A 19,772-nucleotide genomic window follows, 5' to 3' on the forward strand; every position below is an offset into this window, starting at 1 on the left:
TTATATTACTTTCATCAGTGGATAACTTATTTCAATGACATCCAAAAGATGGTAATGATGCCATTTTTATTGAGATGTGCAAAGTATCTAGTAATGCTTTTATTAGAAATGGTATTATCTTAAGAGAATTAAAAGCCACAGATTGGAAGAAAATATTTAAATAATACATATCTGATATAGGATTTGTATCCAAAATATACAAAGAACTCTTCAAAACCAACAAAGAGAAAACCAATTTTTTTAAAAGGCAAAAGATCTGAACAGATACCTCACCAATGAAGATGCCCAGATGGCAAACAAACATTTGAAAGGATGTTTAGAATCATGTCATTAGTGAATTGCAAATTAAATCAAGATACCACTACACACTTACTGAGTGGCTAAAATTAAAAGCAAAACAAAAACCTGACAATGCCAAATGCTAGAGTGGATGTGGAGCAAGAGGAGCTCTCATTCATTGCTGATGTGCATGTCAAATAGTATATCCACTTTGGAAAGACTGGCAGTCTCTTCCAAAACCAAACATAGTCTTACCATGTGCTCCAGCAGTCATGCTCCTAGGTATTTACCCAGTTTAATTAAAAACAAGTCTGAACAAAAACCTCCACACAAATGTTTACAGCAGTTTTATAAAAAATGGCACCAAAAACATTGATGCAACCAAGATATTATCAATAAGTAAATGGATAAACTGTGGTACATTCATACAGCGAAATACTATTCCTCAATAAAAAGAAATTAGCTATCAAGTCACAAAAAGGCATGGAGGAAACTTATGTGCTTATTGGTAAGTTAAAGAAGCAAGCCTGAAAAGGCTATGTAGGGCATGATTCTAATTACATGACATTCTTGAAAAAGCAAAACTGTAGAGACAGTAAAATGATTAATGGTTGCCAGGGGTTCAGAGTGAGAGAGGTAGGGATAAATAGTGAAGCAGAGGGAATTTTTAGGGTAAAACTATGCTGTATGATACTGTAATGGTGAATAATGGCATTATCTACTTATCAAAACCGATAGAACACTACAACGCAAAGACTGAGCCTTAATGTAAACTGTGGATTTAGTAAATAATAATGTGTGGATATTGGTTCATTTATTGTCACAAATGCACCATACTAATGCAAGATGCTAATAACAGAGGAAACTGTGTGTGAGGACATATATGAGAACTCTTTGTACTCTCTTCTCAATTATTCTGGAAATCTAAAATTGTTCCAAAAAATCAGGTCTATTACTTTAAAAAAAAAATGATAAGCAACAGATAAACATGACACACCCATTAGTGACAACAATGTTCTCACTATATGTTATTGCAAGCTATATATACTCTTTTTGAGGTCCATTTATAAATAATTATGTGTGAACAAGGACAAATTCCCAATGCAAATTGAAATAGTAAGCATTCTACTGAGCCTGGGTGGCTCAGTCATTAAGCATCTGCCTTTGGCTCAGGTCATGATCCCAGGGTCCTGGGATCGAGCCCCGCATCGGGCTCCCTGCTCAGTGGGAAGCCTGCTTTCTCCCTCTCGCACTCCCCCTGCTTGTGTTCCCTGTCTCGCTCTCTCTGTCAAAAAATAAACAAATCTTTAAAAAAAAAATCTGTTCTGACATGAATCAAACTAATTTAAAGCAAACTGTGAGGCCACAGATAAATAACAGAAAATGAAAATACACATTCTGAATTATTTGAAATTTTTATTTTAAATGGATAAAACAGATTAAAATAAATCCACCTGCCCGATGAATTGATAGTATGAATTGATAGTTATTTTTTTTAAAGTTAAGTAGCATTAGACTAGAAATTAAAGGTTAGTCTTTAAAAAGAAAAAAGCAGATATTTAATTTAAGAGCAGGATCTTCAAAAAAAAAAAAAAGAAGAAGAAGCAGAATCTTCAGAGTAAGAAAAACCTGGTTTCAGATTCCAGCTTTATATGACCTACTAGCTGAATGATTTGGGGATCAGTTACCTAACCTTGAAGTCTTTTTTTTCTTCACATTTAAAATGGAGATAATAATATGACTTCATCTATGCATCTGAAGCCTTAACATGCTCCCACCATGTACTAAGTGCTCAATGATAAGTCCTTATAAGTATTGTTGATATTATTGACAAAACATCTGATTTCCCAAATGAAAGCAATATCTGAGACTCAATTAGTTCTGCTTCTAATCCATAGAATTTCATATCAGGTAGGGATTGTTGAAGCAATGCTTCAATTTGGAGGTGAGAAAATTAAGGATTTTATGTTTGAGCACTTGCTGAATGCCAGATAACTAGTTAATTGGTGACTCTCCAGTCATTTATTTACTACACAGCCTTGGGTAGTATTCCTTGATTTTATCATGACTATAATGACTGCAGATTTCTTCCATCATCCTCATTTTTTAAAAAAAGATTTATTTATTTATTTGAGAGAGAGAGAGTGAGTGGGGGGAGGAGCAGAGGGATAGAATCTCAAGCAGACTCCCCACTGAGGGCAGAGCCCAAGGCAGGGCTCCATCTTGACCCATGAGATCATGACCTGAGCAGAAACCAAGAGTCGGAGGCTTAACCCACTGAGCCACCCGGGAGCCCCTCCAACATCATCCTCTTCCAGAAAGTTTTACTGAAAGGGATTTTTCTTTCTCTGAGTAAGGACAGTTTCATAGAACAACACTGGAATAAGTTGAAGCAAGAGACCCTGGTTATAGTTCTGATTTTTTCACTTGCCAAAAAAGTCTCCTTGCATGGAGGATATCATGCACTCTCATTGAATATTCAGTCTCTTCAAATGTTTATTGGATGATAACTCAGAATTTACTAGAAAGTGCTTTGTGTATGATTATTGGAAGGCTATAATAAAATGTGTTTAAAAGTGGTATGAAAATCACAATGCAATATAAATATAAAGTTCTATTATATCTACGACACTCTGAGAGGGAGCTGAAAGCAGATTACTTTCAAAGGAATTCACTAGATTATTATAGCCAACATAAGAGTGCACATTCATTCGAAAAGGTGTTTTGTCTTATTTTTATTTATCCCTACTGCTATGAGAAGTGGATAAGACTTAATTGTCATTTTAATTAAGCAACATAACAGATTACAAGTATTGTCAGGATTACTATTTGACAGCCAGTTGAAAAGGTGTGCCTTAAGTTCCTGAGAGTAATGCAATATACACTGATAAAAATAGAAGTATGCATTTTATTTTTTTTTTAAACATTTTATTTATTTGACAGAGAGAGACATGGCGAGAGAGGGAATACAAGCAGGGGGAGTGGGAGAAGGAGAAGCAGGCTTCCTGCGAAGCAGGAGCCCGATGCGGGGCTGGATCCCAGGACCCTGGAATCATAACCTGAGCTGAAGGCAGACGCTTAATGACTGAGACACCCAGGCGCCCCTAGAAGTACGCATTTTAAACCTCGTTTCTATTCTGTAGCTCAATGTTGAAAAGATATGTTTTAGCTCCAACTTTTATAAAAGTAATATACCTTTAACATGAAATGAAGCTGTTAATGAAAAAGATATCTTTAAAGTTCAAAATCAAAACAAATATATATATATATATATCCTGAAATTTATAAGGTAAATGTGACTTCTGTGCTATCTAAAAGAATGTTATGAATACTCTTCAGTAACAAAACTAATAGGCAACATAGTAGGGGAGTCACTAAGTATGGTCCTTTTAAAAAATCTTGCTGTTAAGTTCTGTAAATAGAATAAAGAGTCTATATTTTAAGTAGATGTCCTTCACAATCTTCAACCAACTTAACTTTAGTTATGCTATATTTAAACTATATTTGAATTGTGATTCTTATTCATTACTGTAACAAGAAGCCCTTACATCATTTGTTTAAGAAAGGTGGAAAGAAGAGAGAAAACTAACTAATCTCAAGTATTTCTACACAGGACAAAAGAAGAATTTTACTTCTAAAAATTCTTGAGCAGATGGTGATTTTGGCAAAAGCATAGCAGATTGTTTTCAAAGACCCTGAAAAATGCATTGATATGTTTGAAAATAATTTGCTGGATAGCTGTAAGGAGTCTTGTGTACTCCAGAAGATCTAAATTTTAATGGCATTGAGCCTGATGACTTGTCAGTCAAATGGACAAGGTCCCAAATTGAGAGGGATGGGATGGGGAGCAGATAATAGTTAGCAAACTAACAACCAATTCTACTTCCTAAGAGTAGAGGGTAATGGGTGTGTTATGTCTATCTACTGCTTCAAGTACTTTCCGATGGGTGAGCTGCTTGGAACATGTCTTTCTAATGTCATTCTAATGGCAAGTGAAAGACTTAAGAAAAAGGTAATAAAAATGTAGGTACAGTTTAGCATATTTTTGGTCCTGAATATCAGCAGTTTAAGAATGTTGGTGATAAGCCTCATAATTATCTAGTTAATTTATTATTAGTAACGAAAAGAAGAGCTTTGCCTTTGGAGGCTGTTCTTTCACACTGGATTAATTTCTGGTTTTCCCAAAGCACTGGATTATCTGATCTCTCTCATAATGCCTCACTCTGTGAAGAAAGAAGTCCTAACCTTAACAACCAGTTCAAGTCCATACTCGAAACTAATTATCTAAATTTACATAAGGGTAACATAATGGTGGGGAACAGCTAGGCTTAAGTTTACAGTTCAAGACCATCTTGACTGGGACACGATTTCCTTCATATATTTCCTTGCTATAGAATCATTTTCTTTCCGTTTCTAAAATTCTCCCTTTATGTAACTCAAGATTAGTGTCTAGTTTGCAGTTGTGGATAATTTCCAGATTACTATTTCATCCAAATGTAAAGGTTCCTACCAGCATTCATTAATGGCTAGTCACAGGAAACTGTGTTCTGTGGAGTAAATGAATTCTTGTGAGTTCTTCGGAGGATCACTTCCTCTAAATATAAAAAAGGAGTGGGAAGGTTGTGCCTTAAGCACATGTTACTTTGATCCTCGTAGGTTAATCTTATTAGCAAGTTTATTTATTTAGCAACCATTTGAACCACAGTATCCCATTGCACTTGCCAACAATTTATGAAAATCAACCACCATATGTCAGCTTTCTTTGAGGGGGATAATGCATCCTCCCCCAAGCCTAACATTAATACCCAAAGGCCTTACTGCCTTTCTGTTTCCCTCATTCAAATAAACCTAGTAATAAACATTCCTAAATAGATGATTGATAGAGACTTGGTAATAAATAACACAGAGGCTTGTATAAATTATGGCTAAAGAAAAATCCTCTTGGAAATTAATAAATGTAGTAAGGTACCATATAGCCCATTGCAGCATGCTGCAAAATTTACTGTTGAATGCATGTTATAAATTTGTCACTGAACAGGGAGAAATATGGAATCAAGCTTGTGGAACTATAGGCTCCAGGATTCGTTGTGAAAATAAAAATTTTCAAAAACTTTTTACAACAGTCTAAATAAAGTAGGAGAAATTCTGTACCCTTATATGAAATATATATTTCCCTACATACAAATCAAATTCTGAGAGAAACATTTACAAAGTAGGAAGTAGGTCATTACCAAAGGGCTCATAAAAAACGCCTGCATTTTATAAGGCAAAAAATCAATGTAGTAAGTTTTTAAACTTTGGGGTTTTTTTTATTATTTTTTTCTGAAGACAGAGGTTATCCAAACTTTCTCAAAATATTATTTTAATGGTAATAATGTTCAAAATCGCTGTTACTGGTCAATGTTTCTTGACTGGAATATAATGTAGATTCAAAAATATGTTTGGTGCTTTATTTTATCTGTGTTATATATAAAGCTATTACTTGAAATATATATACCAAAAATCTGCCACTCCTTATAGAACAGGAAAACTAAGTAAAATTTTAAAGGGTCATAAAAAAATTTAAGTAAACTAACTCATGAAGGTTAATGTAGTGGCAATATGCTTATTAAAGATATAATGTTAGTTTTCTATCACTGCTGTAACAAATCATCACAAATTTAGTGGCTTAACACAATACAAATGTATTATCTTACAGTCCTGTAGACCAGAAGTTTTACCAGGCTAAGACCAAGGTGTCAGCAGGGCTACATTCTTTCTGGAGGCTTAAGGAGAGAATCTGTTTGCTTGAATTTTCCAACGTCTAGAGACCTCATGCATACCCTGACTGTAGTAGCCCCTCCTTATAGCCCCTCCTTCTATCTCCAAATCTAACAATGGCAGGTCAAGTCCTTCTCACAGGGTCACTCTGACTTAACTCCAGCCTCAAGTCTTCCACTTTAGGAACCCTGTGATTACACTGGGCCCATCGTAGATAATCCAGGATAATCTTCCTATTTTATGGTCCGCTGAGTAGCAAACTTAATTCCATCCCCAACCCAGATTCCTCTCTTCCATGTAACATAGCATATTTTTATGTTCTGGAATTACAGTGTGGTTATCTTTGAGAGGCCAGTATTCTGTCTATCAAGGTATATACAGAGATGCACAGTTTAGAATCAGTTTCATTTATGGACACAACATTCTTCAAAAATATCTAAATTTGCAAACTCAATTCTCACCAAAATAAAGAGTAAAAGGATACACAAAGCTTTATATTTATTCCATTTACAATCCTTTATTTGGGTGAGTACTTTACTTTTCCATCCCTTGAAGGTTTAATTGAAAAAAAAAAATAAAGTGGATGAGATGTATATGTGGCTAAAAATTATGGAGAGCACAGAAAAAATGACATTCTACAATCTTCTTGAACTGCACATTGCTCTTAAAAATCTATAAGACTTGAGGATTTATGCATTCTATCCTGCCCCGGTTCTATTCTGAAATACACACAGTACTATCCCCTTATCATTTTGTAGCTGCTGTTCTCTTCGCTGTGTGTGCCAGGTTGGAAGATTAGAGGTCTAGGACTTAAAGAAATACAGAATAAATCAGCTGCTGTTCTCAGAGTGCCCTAGAGTCAAGTAAGTTTTAAAGAAATACAATTATGAAATAGCATGCTGAATTGATGTATTTCATATATAATACCTCTTATTTCTCTTTCCAGTAATATCATCATGTCTAACGATGTCAAGAGAACACCTGATCACTCCCTTTCTCAAGTACATTCTCCATAATCTCTTAATATTTAAGGTTCTGCATATCTAGTTAAGAGGGTAAGGCTGTAGTGTTAGAGTTATGAATATTGACATATACCATACATTGCTTAACACTTTTCTATTTGCAAATATCATTTTGAAAATATCATAAAAGGTCATCTTCATCTCCTGATGTTTAGGCAGAATTAAATATAATTAATTTAATCTAAGTAGATAAATATTCCACTTGTTAAAACAGACAAAAGTTTCAGTTTTTTCCTCTGATTGTTTGTAATATGGTGCTGAGTAAGGCAACATGAGCTAACAAAATAGGTGTTTTGAATAGGAGTCTGGAGAACAGAAGTCAGACTTAGGGTCTGGCAGCGACTGTATTTACACCCTAGATAAGTGAATAAAACACTGGTTCTTTTGGGGCGCCTGGGTGACTCAGTCAGTTAAGCATCTGCCTTTGGCTCAGGTCATGATCCCAGGGTCCTGGGATGGAGCCCCCCATCAGGCTCCCTGCTCAGTGGGAAGCCTGCTTCTTCCTCTCCCACTCCCCCTGCTTGTGTTCTCTCTCTCTCTGTCAAATAAATAAATAAAATCTAAAAAAAAACCCAAAACTGGCTCTTTTAAAAAGTATCAATCGATCTATCCACCCATCATCTACTATAAAGTTTGTGTGCTCCACAACAATCTCTTCAATATTTAGTAAATCCACAATCTCTAATCTAACTTGTAAACATACTCTGGCCATTTTGCCATCACAAAGGCTAATTTAAAATTCATTGTGTTCATTATACTAATTTGCTTGCTTAGTTGCCCATCCTACTAAATCTTACTGTTCTTATTAGTCTAGAAGTAGTACCATGTAAGACAAATATGTAGGAGAAAACTGTTTTTACAAGACGCATTGATGACCCAAGAGTTGTAGTACTGTGGACAAGATAAAGTTATATTTATAGTTTGCAGCCAAATTTTAAGTGGTGATAGGGTCAGAGAAATAACTATATAAATAGCAAGTAAGTCATCCCATCCTTTTTTCATTGTGTTGAATCATAGGTTCTTTTTTTTTTTTAGATTTTATTTATTTACTTGACAGAGAGAGACACAGCGAGAGAGGGAACCCAAGCAGGGGGAGTGAGAGAGGGAGAAGCAGGCTTCCCGCTGAGCAGGGAGCCTGATGCAGGGCTTGATCCCAGGGCCCTGGGATCATGACCTGAGCCAAAGGCAGACGCTTAACAACTGAGCCACCCAGGTGCCCCGTATCATAGGTTCTTAAGATACAAACATAAACATGTTTTACTAATTTTATGGAAAACTCAGCTGTAATCTCTTCTGTCCATAAAATAGCATCAGATCAGACAACCTTGTGTTTATTAAAGGATGGATCCTTCTTACTCCGAGGCAAAAGAAATAGTTTAACTAATGTAATGAGAAGGATCAACAAGTCTTCTAGCTAGAACTATTTTTTGTTGCCTGTTAAAAACTTATTACTGTTTGTTTTCTTTTTTTTTTTTTAAGATTTTATTTATTTGACAGAGAGAGACACAGCGAGAGAGGGAACACAAGCAGGGGGAGTGGGAGAGGGAGAAGCAGGCTTCCCACTGAGCAGGGAGCCCGATGTGGGGCTCTATCCCAGGACCTTGGGATCATGACCTGAGCCGAAGGCAGACGCTTAACGACTGAGCCACCCAGGCACCCCTACTGTTTGTTTTCATATGCTACTCTCTAGGTAGCATATGAAAGGGGTCAGGGGTTTGCAATCCTGAAAAAGCAACATAATTGCATGTGGAGTTTCTGAAGTTTTCAACCTCAGAGATTTTTTTTTTTTAATTTCATTTATTTATTTGACAGAGAGTGAGAGGGAACACAAGCAGGGGGAGCTTGAGAGGGAGAAGCAGGCTTCCTGCTGAGCAGGGAGCCCAATGCAGGGCTTGATCTCAGCACCTCGGGACCATGACCTGACCCAAAGGCAATCGCTTAACTGACTGAGCAACCCAGGCGCCCCTTATTTTTCATTTATAGTGAGAGAAAAAGTACCTTCCACAAAATACTGTCTTGGGTCAGAACTATCAGAAAAAGTCTTTTCTGGAACCAGCCTCTTGTTTTTTTCTGTTCCTCTGAAGCAACATTGAAAAAATTCAATTTTAAAAATTAAAAGACTTTAAAGAATTATAGATCTATACTTATTCCCATTTGTCATTTTTATCCATAATAAATATACCAAATTCCTTTCACCATTTCTCAAAAACAAGCTATGTCTTGTGTTATGGTTTCATTTTTTTTAAACAAATATGTCCTCTGAAAATAAAGCATAACAAGGACCTATATAAATTACTGTAGTAGAATTGTTCACTTCCTTCAATGTATTGTGATTCATATGGCTGACATCCAGGCTATGCACTCCCAGGATAATACAACAAAATTTAACTTTCAGATATTCAGAAAAAAGGTATTGTAAACAGTTTATTTTCCAGGTAGCTGAAGATTAAAACTCCATCTTATTTGGGGTGCCTGGGTGTCTCAGTCAGTTAAGCAACCGACTCTTCATTTTGGCCCATGTCATGATCTCAGGGTCCTAAGATTGAGCCCTACATAGGCTCTGTGCTCAGTGAGTAGTCTGCTTGAGATCCTCTCCCTCTTCCTCTACCCTTCCCCCTTCTCACACATGCACACACTCTCTCTCTAAAATGTAAATAAATCTTTAAAAAAAAAAGCTCCATCTTATTTTACAGATTCTTGTAAATCCAAGATCTCTGAGTGTTTAGAGATTTGGTATAGATTATTTTCTTTCTTTTTTTAGAAGATTATTTTTATTCCTTTTTTTATGATTGGTTGTAATAAATTGTGTTGTTTTGATTTCTTACAACTTTGAATCATCTTGAATATTTTATTGACATTGGTGGCACCTTCCTCTTTCCTCTCAAGATGTTTTGTTGTAAATTGCTATCATCACGTCCTCAGAGTATCTGATGTCAAGAACTTAATTGTTAACTAGTACAAAGATTGGTCAATATCTCCTGGTTCTTCAGTATTAGGGACTACTTTTTCTTTGCAGTAATATTTTCAAAGTACCAATTGTTATTCCTACTTCCTTTGATTCTTTAGAGAGAAGAAACTTCTTAGAAGGCCATTCAGTCAATACTTTATCAAAGTTACTAGTTTTAGAAAGATGAACATTCTAGAAGTATCCAGAAATTTACAAATACATGTGTGTACATGTTCCCTTTGTTTACAAATCACTTACATGTTGGGTACCAGTAAATAGATATCTTATAATGAGATTGTTATATACTTCACTACCCTATGTGTTAGACTTTACTGAAAATTACTGAGAGGTTTACGAAATATTCTTCATTCTCTACTATGCCTATTTTTCTTCATGGTATATGAAAGTATTTTCTTTGTAGAAATAGTAAATCTTTCCCATATTTTTTTTCTCCATCATATTTCAAATTAAAGTCCTTTTATTCAGTAAAGCTCTTAATACACTCAGGCTTCTATAATTTTGTCAAATATATGGAGTTCTCTTCAAAGGACTTGTTATTTTCATAGATCATAATTTAAAAAAAACTATTTCTGTTTCTAGATAACACATGTATCTGTTCTCAATACACATCCTCTTTTCTCCATCACTATTAAAATCTTCAAGTTGAAGAAGAAATTAATATATTAACCATGCCTCTAAATCTTTAAGTTTCTTATCTTGGCTTTATTCTTTACTTCAATCTTTCAATAAATATTTTTTAAGTAATAATTATATGGTAGGTACTAATCTACGTTTTGTGGATATAAGAACAGATAGAATGTACTCACTACTTTAAAATAATTTAGTGAAGGAAATATGTCTTTACAGAAACTGAAATGAGAAAGTGGGACATTGTGTTATGCAAAATTTTTCAAGAGAAGCAAAATTAAGGAGTGACTGTTCTGCCAGAGGAGTTGAAGAGGTAAAATTGAGCTGAACCATCTTTGGTGGATAAGCATTCAGATGGTGGAAAAGGGAGAAGTAGCTGTCCAACAGAGGGAGTGAATATGTCAAAAGGCATGAGAAATCATGGCTCACTTGGGGAACCACAGTGTGTACCATAAATTTTCTGTGAAGTGTATAGTTTATATATGAGATAGGAAGGAGATGATCTTGGGAGTAATGATGGAGGTCATAGTATGAAGAGTTTTGCATACTACACTAAAATTTGACTACACAGGTAATAAAATATTAAAATACTTTAAGCAAGAATGTGACATAAACAGATTTGCATTTTAGAAGAGTTATTTTTATGGAATATGAAGAATGAATTAGGTGGCTTAAAACTGGAAAAAGTAATACACATAAAAGTTGTAGACGAAGTTATGGTTGAGAAGATGGCTAAAAACACAGCTCAAGGGAAAAAAGGAGATATCTTTAAGAAAAGATAATAATTTCAAAAATAGAGTCATCAGCAGGATCAAACATCACAGAAAGGACAGAAAAGACATAAAATAAAGATTGAAAATATGATATTGGAAATGGAATAACAATCCCAAAAGAGGAGTAGGAGTATAAACCGGATTGGAGGGGCTTTGAGATCTGAATGGAGTCACTTTAGATAGGTATGTAGACCACTCCCTAAACAGTGAATGAATGAATGAATGAATGAATGATTCTAATAGTCTATTCCTATGAATATTTAACTTATCAATTTAGCAAATATCCATATTAGGAGACTTAGACATTAGGAATATAATATGAACAAGCAAAGCCCCTGCCCTAAGGCCCTAAAGAGCTTTAATAGTATGATGGGTAAAAAGCTCTTCATTGTCTCTCTACTGCAGTTCTTTAGGCAAAAACAACAGTTACTTGAGCTAATGAATCTTCCTAACAAAGAAACTAACAGGGAGTAACAGGTTCTAAAGTGATGCAGTCCATTATCTCTCAACACTGTGTGTTACATTTTTATGCACTAAGAGTGAAAGAGGCATGTATCTGCAGTTAAAGTTTTATGCATCACTATTTACAGAAGTGGAATAAATATCCATCAATGACATCATGCATACAAGAGCATTCATCAAGGGTTAGAAGAAGGAAAGGAATATCTGTGATTAATTGTTTATTCTTCAATTCATCAAGTGGTAAAATAAATATGCTTTGGTTTAATGGCTGACACATTCAGAGTAAGGAGTGGGATATTTGTTGGTTCAAACTGTGTATGTTACAAATTTCAAGAGCAAAATAAAAATCCATCAATGACATACCAAGTAATTGGAAATGCTTTGGAGGATTTGTCCAGAGATTTTATTTGCTCAAATTGCTTTCTCAGAACTTGTCACATCGAAAAAAAGTCTGCCTTAATTTGTTGATACATCAAGTTCTGTAGAGAACTAGTTATGGTTCAAAGATTTGCACAACTGTTTATATGACATATGACAACAAACCTAATATAGACCAAATACTATCATATTATTTATAAGTAATTTTACAGAAAACTCTAGCATCAGCAAATGTGGGAATTATATGTTAGACAGGTTTCATTAATTAAATACCAAAGTATGGTTTGAATTTTTGTAGAGGGTCTTTCTACTTTACCTATACGGTATGATGGGGCAATGTTTTATAGCTCTTTTCCTCTCTAAATTGAAAAGTATACAGCTTCTCAAATATGTTCAATAATACAGAGCTTTCTACTATTCGCAGCCCACTCCTGGAACACTGGCCATCAAACCAACAATATTACATCAAAACTTTCTGGCTTTATATGATGAATAAGGTATAAAATGGGTATCTTGAAAATTCAAGTTGCTGAGGACTGAAACTGGACCAGAACATAAATGTTTCCCAATTGCCTAGTCTGGAATAACTGAACAATATTAAATAAAAATGAGATTATTTATTACTACCATACAGTGATTTTGAACTAAGAGTAAGATGGACTGCTGTCCCAGTCTCCATATTACATTCTTTTAAAAAATCTGGATAAGAGAAAAAAGTGTTTTAAATATCCATTTGGATTGAGGAAGAATATAAACATTGCATTATTGTGTCTCTCATAAAAATAGGAAGCAAATTATCATATCTAACTATTACTTGCTCTTCCCTTTGATGATACAACAGTGAAAATTTTAATTATTTTTTTGTTCACAATCTCTTAACAAGAACCATTAGAACCAATAGACTAGCTTTTCTGAGTGACTCTTTTTTATCCCATTTGCAGGAATTGGCAAGGAAGAAGTTTTGTTTCATGAAGTAAAGAATTTCCATTTTATTCTTTATAAGATAATTCAAGTCAAAGCCATTAATGATTAAATTTTTTTAAATGTCAAAGTGAAGTTTAAATCTCTTCTTCCTTGTTCTTCATTTCGTCAAGATTCTAGCATTAATGCTGTATAATTAGGACATAACATCCAGATCTTGGGGCGCCTGGGTGGCTCAGTCAGTTGAGCGTCTGCCTTCGGCTCAGGTCATGATCCCGGGATCCTGGGATCAAGCCCCGCATCGGGCTTCCTGCTCAGCGCGAGGCCTGCTTCTCCCTCTCCCACTCCCCCTGCTTGTGTTCCCTCTCTCGCTGTCTCTCTGTCAAATAAATAAAAAAAATTTTTAAATCTTTAAAAAAAAAATCCAGATCTTACTTGAGAGGCAAAAGAAAATAAAAGTAATATACAAAGGAAGGAAAGACACTGTAATCACTGTTTCCCAACCTTTTTCATTTCACAGCAGGCTTAAAAAGAAAATATTTGCATGGCACATTGGATAAAGTGGGAAAATGCTCACAGTCAACGGCAACCAGTCAAGATTCAAAATATAGAGATAAATCCTCCAATTGGCTTATCTGGTTATCTGCGCTTTGAGCAGGAGGAACATAGAATGTTTGATTTGAAGACTCACCAAGATTTAATTCAATAAGAGTTCCCCAAAATAAAATCAGAGTGCTTCTGTAATTGACAACACAAACACATGGATGCCAAACAAGGAATGATGCTAGAAATGTAGCACATATATATTATTTCCATTTTAGAAATGAAAAGCCCATATACATGTATGTACATCTATGTTTGTCTTGTCCATATTCATAGTCTTATCAAGCTATTAGAAGTTAGAAAGGTAAGGATTTTTTTCACTATAGCTATCTATATACTTTAAAAAATGAGTATATACTTTCAAAAATGAACACATTTAGCTTTGCGCAGTGGCAGTATCGTAGCCAATGAGGTTTATCCGAGGCGCGATTATTGCTAATTGAAAACTTTTCTCAAAAACGAACACATTTAATATGAATATAGAGCTAGATATAAGTGTAGGTGTAGATGTACAAATGCCTGTGCTCATTGGAATGATGATTATTTCCCCTGCTTCTGTGAAATCTGTATGTTCAACAGGGAGTAGAAGCTTCATTAATTTTATAGACATGCTCTTTAAAGAAAGAAACAGAGGGTGAATGCAGTAATTGCTAAATTGTGCCAAAAGAAAAGAACAGTAGCAGTTAAGTGGCTAGTTAGTTTTTATTTATATGCTTAGAGATTAATATAATTGCTCTAACATGTATTTTCCCTTGTATAACATCTCTTTTATAAAAAATACTAATTCCTTCAGAAAATAACATGAAATCTCTGCTTATATTCACTAAATCACTAATATTCAGACTGCTATTAAATGTCCAATAATTTTGATTAAACTAGGTCTTTAATAATCAATTAAATAAAATGACATTATTCCCATTTAATCATCTCTGCATTCTTCAAACTTTATTTTAAGAAAAGGGGGGGTCGTGAAAAACTTAGCCATAATCAAACAAACTAGGACGTATGGGTAAAAATATTGCTTCAGCAGGGATACTCTCAAACAATTTTTTCTTTCTTTTTTTTTTTTTTTAAAGATCTTATTTATTTATTTGAGAGAGAGAGAATGAGAGACAGAGAGCACGAGAGGGAAGAGGGTCAGAGGGAGAAGCAGACCCCCGCTGAGCGGGGAGCCCGATGCGGGACTCGATCCAGGAACTCCAGGATCATGACCTGAGCCGAAGGCAGTCGCTTAACCAACTGAGCCACCCAGGCGCCCCCAATTTTTTCTTTCATTTGAGAAAATACATAGCTGGGCTTTACTAAAATCTTGGTCCTCTTTCAACAGACAGAGGGGACATGAGTTTATTTATTTATTTTTTAATACCCATCTTGAAAACTCTCCACAAATTCATTATTCATGTATTCCCAAAGGCAGACACATTTTCATTCTGAAGGCAAGTAAATAAAACCTTATATTTTAACATGAAGCAGCCAAAATATTTTGTCCTTATGGTATAGACCTGAAAGAGGAAACCACAATCCAGATTCCACTGTTCTGTGAAGCCATCTGAACTGATAGACTCAGTTGTATAAAACTGCTCAGCTATCAAGTTTATGAGGCTCCCAACATGAGTGCATGTAAGCACCGTGATTGCATACCAGAAAGAACAGCGATGTCAAATGATAATTAATAATTATACAAATGAAAATTATCTGGGTTTATAAGCATTTTAGATAAACTATCATCTGTTTTGACTTGTAGATTGAATAGATCAGTAAACATTTAAATTATATATAAAGTGAACACAAAGGTGACCTTAGGTAGGTACATGGTTTTATTTTCTCATCCATTTCTCAGGGTCTTGGGATAACGATCTCTATTATTAACCCCCAATAATGCCTTGCATGGAGGTTATCAGAATGAACCTGAGTTGAGATTGGATTTTATTCTATACAAGTATCTCTTCAGGGACGAAGACATAAAACAGGACTTAGTATCACTTAAAAAGTATATTTTTTCCCCAAAATTAAGTGTAAGATTAATGCCAGATTGATTAGGATAGTTTTAATAGCTATGGACAGCAGCAGCTGGAGGTAGATGTTAGACTACCCACATGGCTCTAATTTTAAGAATGCACATGAGATTTCTTTCTTTTTTCTTTCTTTTTTTAAGAAAAATTATTTTAAAATCTCACATTTAATCCCTTCTCCCACATAGGTTATATTACAGCTCAGGCATGACACATATTTCTGTTCAGATGCTACTAATATTGTGTTGTTTAAATAGATTTTCTGACAGATTCTCTTTTTTTGGAGCAGAACTCTTTCTAATCTTAATGCTAGTGTTTTAAAAATCATATTTTTTCTGCTTAAACCACTCATTGCTTGCTCAAGTCTTTGAGTACAGCTAATTTTATTGCACTATCAAAGAAAATGTTTTTACTATAGCAAAAGTCAACAGTCACTATACGTTTGAGAGAAGCAGGGCATAAAGTCTAATCCTGATTTTATTGATGGTTTGAGAAATAAAATGAACTCTTCTTGAAAAATAGTATGAATTCTCTCTGACTTTGACCCTTCATTTCTTAGCTAAAATTAAATTTCTTCTTGTTTCTTCTTGGAGAAAATAATCAAGATAGACTTGTATGTATGTGAGATATAGTTGGGGCAATAATACTGAACACTTAATCCATCCCCCCCACCCCACAACAATGACTTAGGTCTTGAGTCTCTCACAGAAGAACTTTGAAATAATTGCAATTTAGTACCTAAATTGAACATGACTAACCATACTTCAAAACACTGAAAGGATTGAAATACTTAGAAAGAGTTTACATTTGGGAAAATTCATTTCCCCACAACATATGTATTTATTTATTTTTCACTTTTTGCTGTCACCAACAGTCTATTTGTTCATCACTCTCAACATTTAATCTTACAGAATGTCATTCCCTTTAGCACCTCTCCGAAACATTTTTTTTCCTAATTTCACTTAGAAAAAAGTTTTTTGTAGGACATTTGGCATTGTTTATATATTGTCAGACCAATGCACTGGCCTCTTTCACTCACCTGATCTCACTGACAGTCTTCATTACTTTCTTTTCTTTTCCAACTCTGTGCTCTATTCCTATGCTTCCTCAGATATCCTGAAATTCTTTCTTATCTACTCTAAACTGTGTTGCACATACACACAAACATATACTCCTTGGGAATTGGGTTTTCTTTCTCAATAATTCCATCAAGATTTATTAGCCTGTTCTTGTATATCCTTTCAGAACTTTGACTTACACCTTCTGATGTGATAAATGATGGGGTTACCATAAAAATACAATCTCTCTCCTTTAAAAGTAAGATACATTTTAATGGGGAGTGACACACAAACAATATATTAATCTTAAAATTTAATTTTGTTCATTTATAAAGTGGGGTCCTTTAGATCTAAGTCAGATAATAGTTCTTTTTCATTAATAAAGCATGTATTGAGCATTTACAATTAGTCAGGTACTAAAATAAATAGTAACAACAAAATGATAGATAGGTACCCTGATTTTAGAAACTCGTGTTTTAATATGTAGATCAACATGTTTAAAAAAATTATATTTATAAGGCAAAGTAAGATAAGTTTATTTCTTACTCCTACTTCCCCATAAATTCATTTGCTAATTATATGTAACTGTGTTCATCTCTTCAATCATGTCATTATTTCTCAGATGATAGTAATTTTGCATATTTTTCTATTTTTAGAATATCTTTTTGGACTCCTTTTCACCCTAGTGAAACCATATGTATCCTTTAAGACTCCTTTCAAAACTAATATTGAGTGTGAAACTTTACTTCATTCTTCCCTCTCTGTGCATAATTTGGTGCTCCTTTCCTTATGTTTTATGGTACTTTTTTACTTTACCACTTATCACAGTCTCATAAATGTCTGTGTTTAATTTACCTGACTTTCCTCAGGAATTGTGGCCACCTTGTCTTACTCATTTTTGTATCCAAATACTTAATATTGTTCAGAAGTATATCAAGCTTCCTAATCTGTGTGGTGGAGGAAATTACCTTGGTTAATTTTATGCTCTAGAACAGGAGAAAAGTTAAACATAATAAAAATAAGAATTAATTTGGAAAGAATGAATAATAACATAATTTATCTCTCTATGTTAGTTAAAAAAATGATATAGGATATTTAGCTATTTGTTTAGAAAGCCAAGGGTAGAAGAAGTAGAGGTAAACTTTGAGATAACTTTCTAACCAAAAAATGTGGGGAGTGGAATCCTCTGGACATGGTTAAAATATTGATGTCAAACTAAGCACAAAAATAATATTAAATATCATACATTTCAAATAAAGACAATCAGAAGATATATACTTCCCTCTCTGGTTGGAAAGTTCTTGGAAGAGTAGAAGAAAATAAATGATTAGATTGATTTAGGGGTGAAGAATTAGTACAAACAGTATAAGAGCATTTAGGAAGGTTGGAAATCCTGAATGCAATCCTAAGAAAATGAATAAAATTATTGTTTATTTAGTTTTGACTTATAGGAAATGAAGTGAGGCCAAAAACAAACAAAACAAACAAACAAAAGCTATAGACAGTGAAGAATAGGAAAATGTCAAGTGAATATCATAAAATAACAGTTATTTCTGAATATAAGATTGGGATTTTTGTACAGATATGGTGCTATGGTCTGAATGTTTGTTTTCCATCCAAATCCATGTATTGAAATCCTAATGCCCAATGTGAATGTATTAGCAGGTAGGGTCTTTGAGAAATGATTAGGTCATAAGGACAGAGCTTTCATGAATGAGATTAATGCCTTTATATAAAACTGAGCATCTTGCCCTTCCTGCCATATGAGGATACAAGGAGAAGTTTGCAACCTAAAAGAGGGCTCTCACTTAACCATGTTGGCACCCTAATCTCAGACTTCTAGCCTCTTAAAATGTGAAAAATAAAATTTTTGTTGTTTATAAGCCACCCAATCTATGATATTTTGTTAGAGCATCCTAAATGGACTAATACGGGTATTTGAGTGAGAGTGGAATTTTATCATTTATCAAGTGGAGCAGAGTATGTACTTTCAGGATCACAGTGGGCTCGATTATCTGGAGCATTCTCTCACTGCAAAACAACTAGACCTGGATTTAAACATTTTGAATGTATTTCTAGGCACTTAGGGATATAAAGATAATCTTCAAAGACCACTAACTCCTTTCTCTTCCCCATAGACACCCAACAACAACAACAACAAAAATCATCAAAACCCTTATCTTGAAAGTCAGAGTTGGGACCCATGATAGAGCTAGTAGGAATAGGGTTTTCTTTAGAACAAATACAAATAACTCTTTGGCAGGGATTATAAACCTTGGACATACAACCAGAGTAGAAAGGCTAAAATTCAGATACCTTCATTAAGCCATGATTTTAAAGGGATCTAGAGTGGCTCACAGTTGATAGAATCCTCCAAATCAGGTAGCAGCTGTCACAAATCCCATAAATAATTATGAAATGACAAAGGCCACAACCATTCAAGAAGATAAGACATCATGAAATTTTATCAGACTTAATGACAACCACTTTAGAGCCCCAAGTTATACAAATGTTGGAATTGAAAATGGTAGGATAACTATGTTTGAAACAAAAAGGAAATACAAGTGAATTCATAAATATGAGCATTTTATAAGAGCTTTTCATTAATGACAGGCAGACCTTAAAATTAATGTAATAAATTTTCAAAAATGAAACATGATTATTGAAATAAAATACAAAATAAATGAGTTTAAACAACACAGAACAAAATGAAGAATGAGTTGAAGGACAGAAATATCTAGCTGAAGATTTTTTTTAACATAAGCAAAAAGAGAAAATAAGTTAAAAATATGAAAGATAATTTAAAATATATAGTATCTAGAATGAACATATATCTAATTATAGTTCTAGAGTAAAAGATGAGAGAATTGAGGGAAGGCAAATTTGAGAAACAAATGGCTGAGAATTTC

The 19,772-nt window shown here is 34.2% G+C and overlaps 1 non-coding gene across 1 annotated transcript; it reads left to right on the forward strand.

Annotated features, from left to right (window-relative positions):
• The first annotated feature begins 14,171 nt into the window (after positions 1-14,171).
• On the forward strand, positions 14,172-14,307 carry LOC118009045. The gene has a single exon (XR_004678790.1). It is a non-coding gene; the product is annotated as a U4 spliceosomal RNA (small nuclear RNA).
• The last annotated feature ends 5,465 nt before the right edge of the window (positions 14,308-19,772 follow it).

This window comes from Mirounga leonina, unplaced genomic scaffold (genome assembly GCF_011800145.1).
Source record: "Mirounga leonina isolate KUSES-001 unplaced genomic scaffold, KU_Mleo_1.0 Mir_126, whole genome shotgun sequence".
Classification (NCBI taxonomy): Eukaryota; Metazoa; Chordata; class Mammalia; order Carnivora; family Phocidae; genus Mirounga; species Mirounga leonina.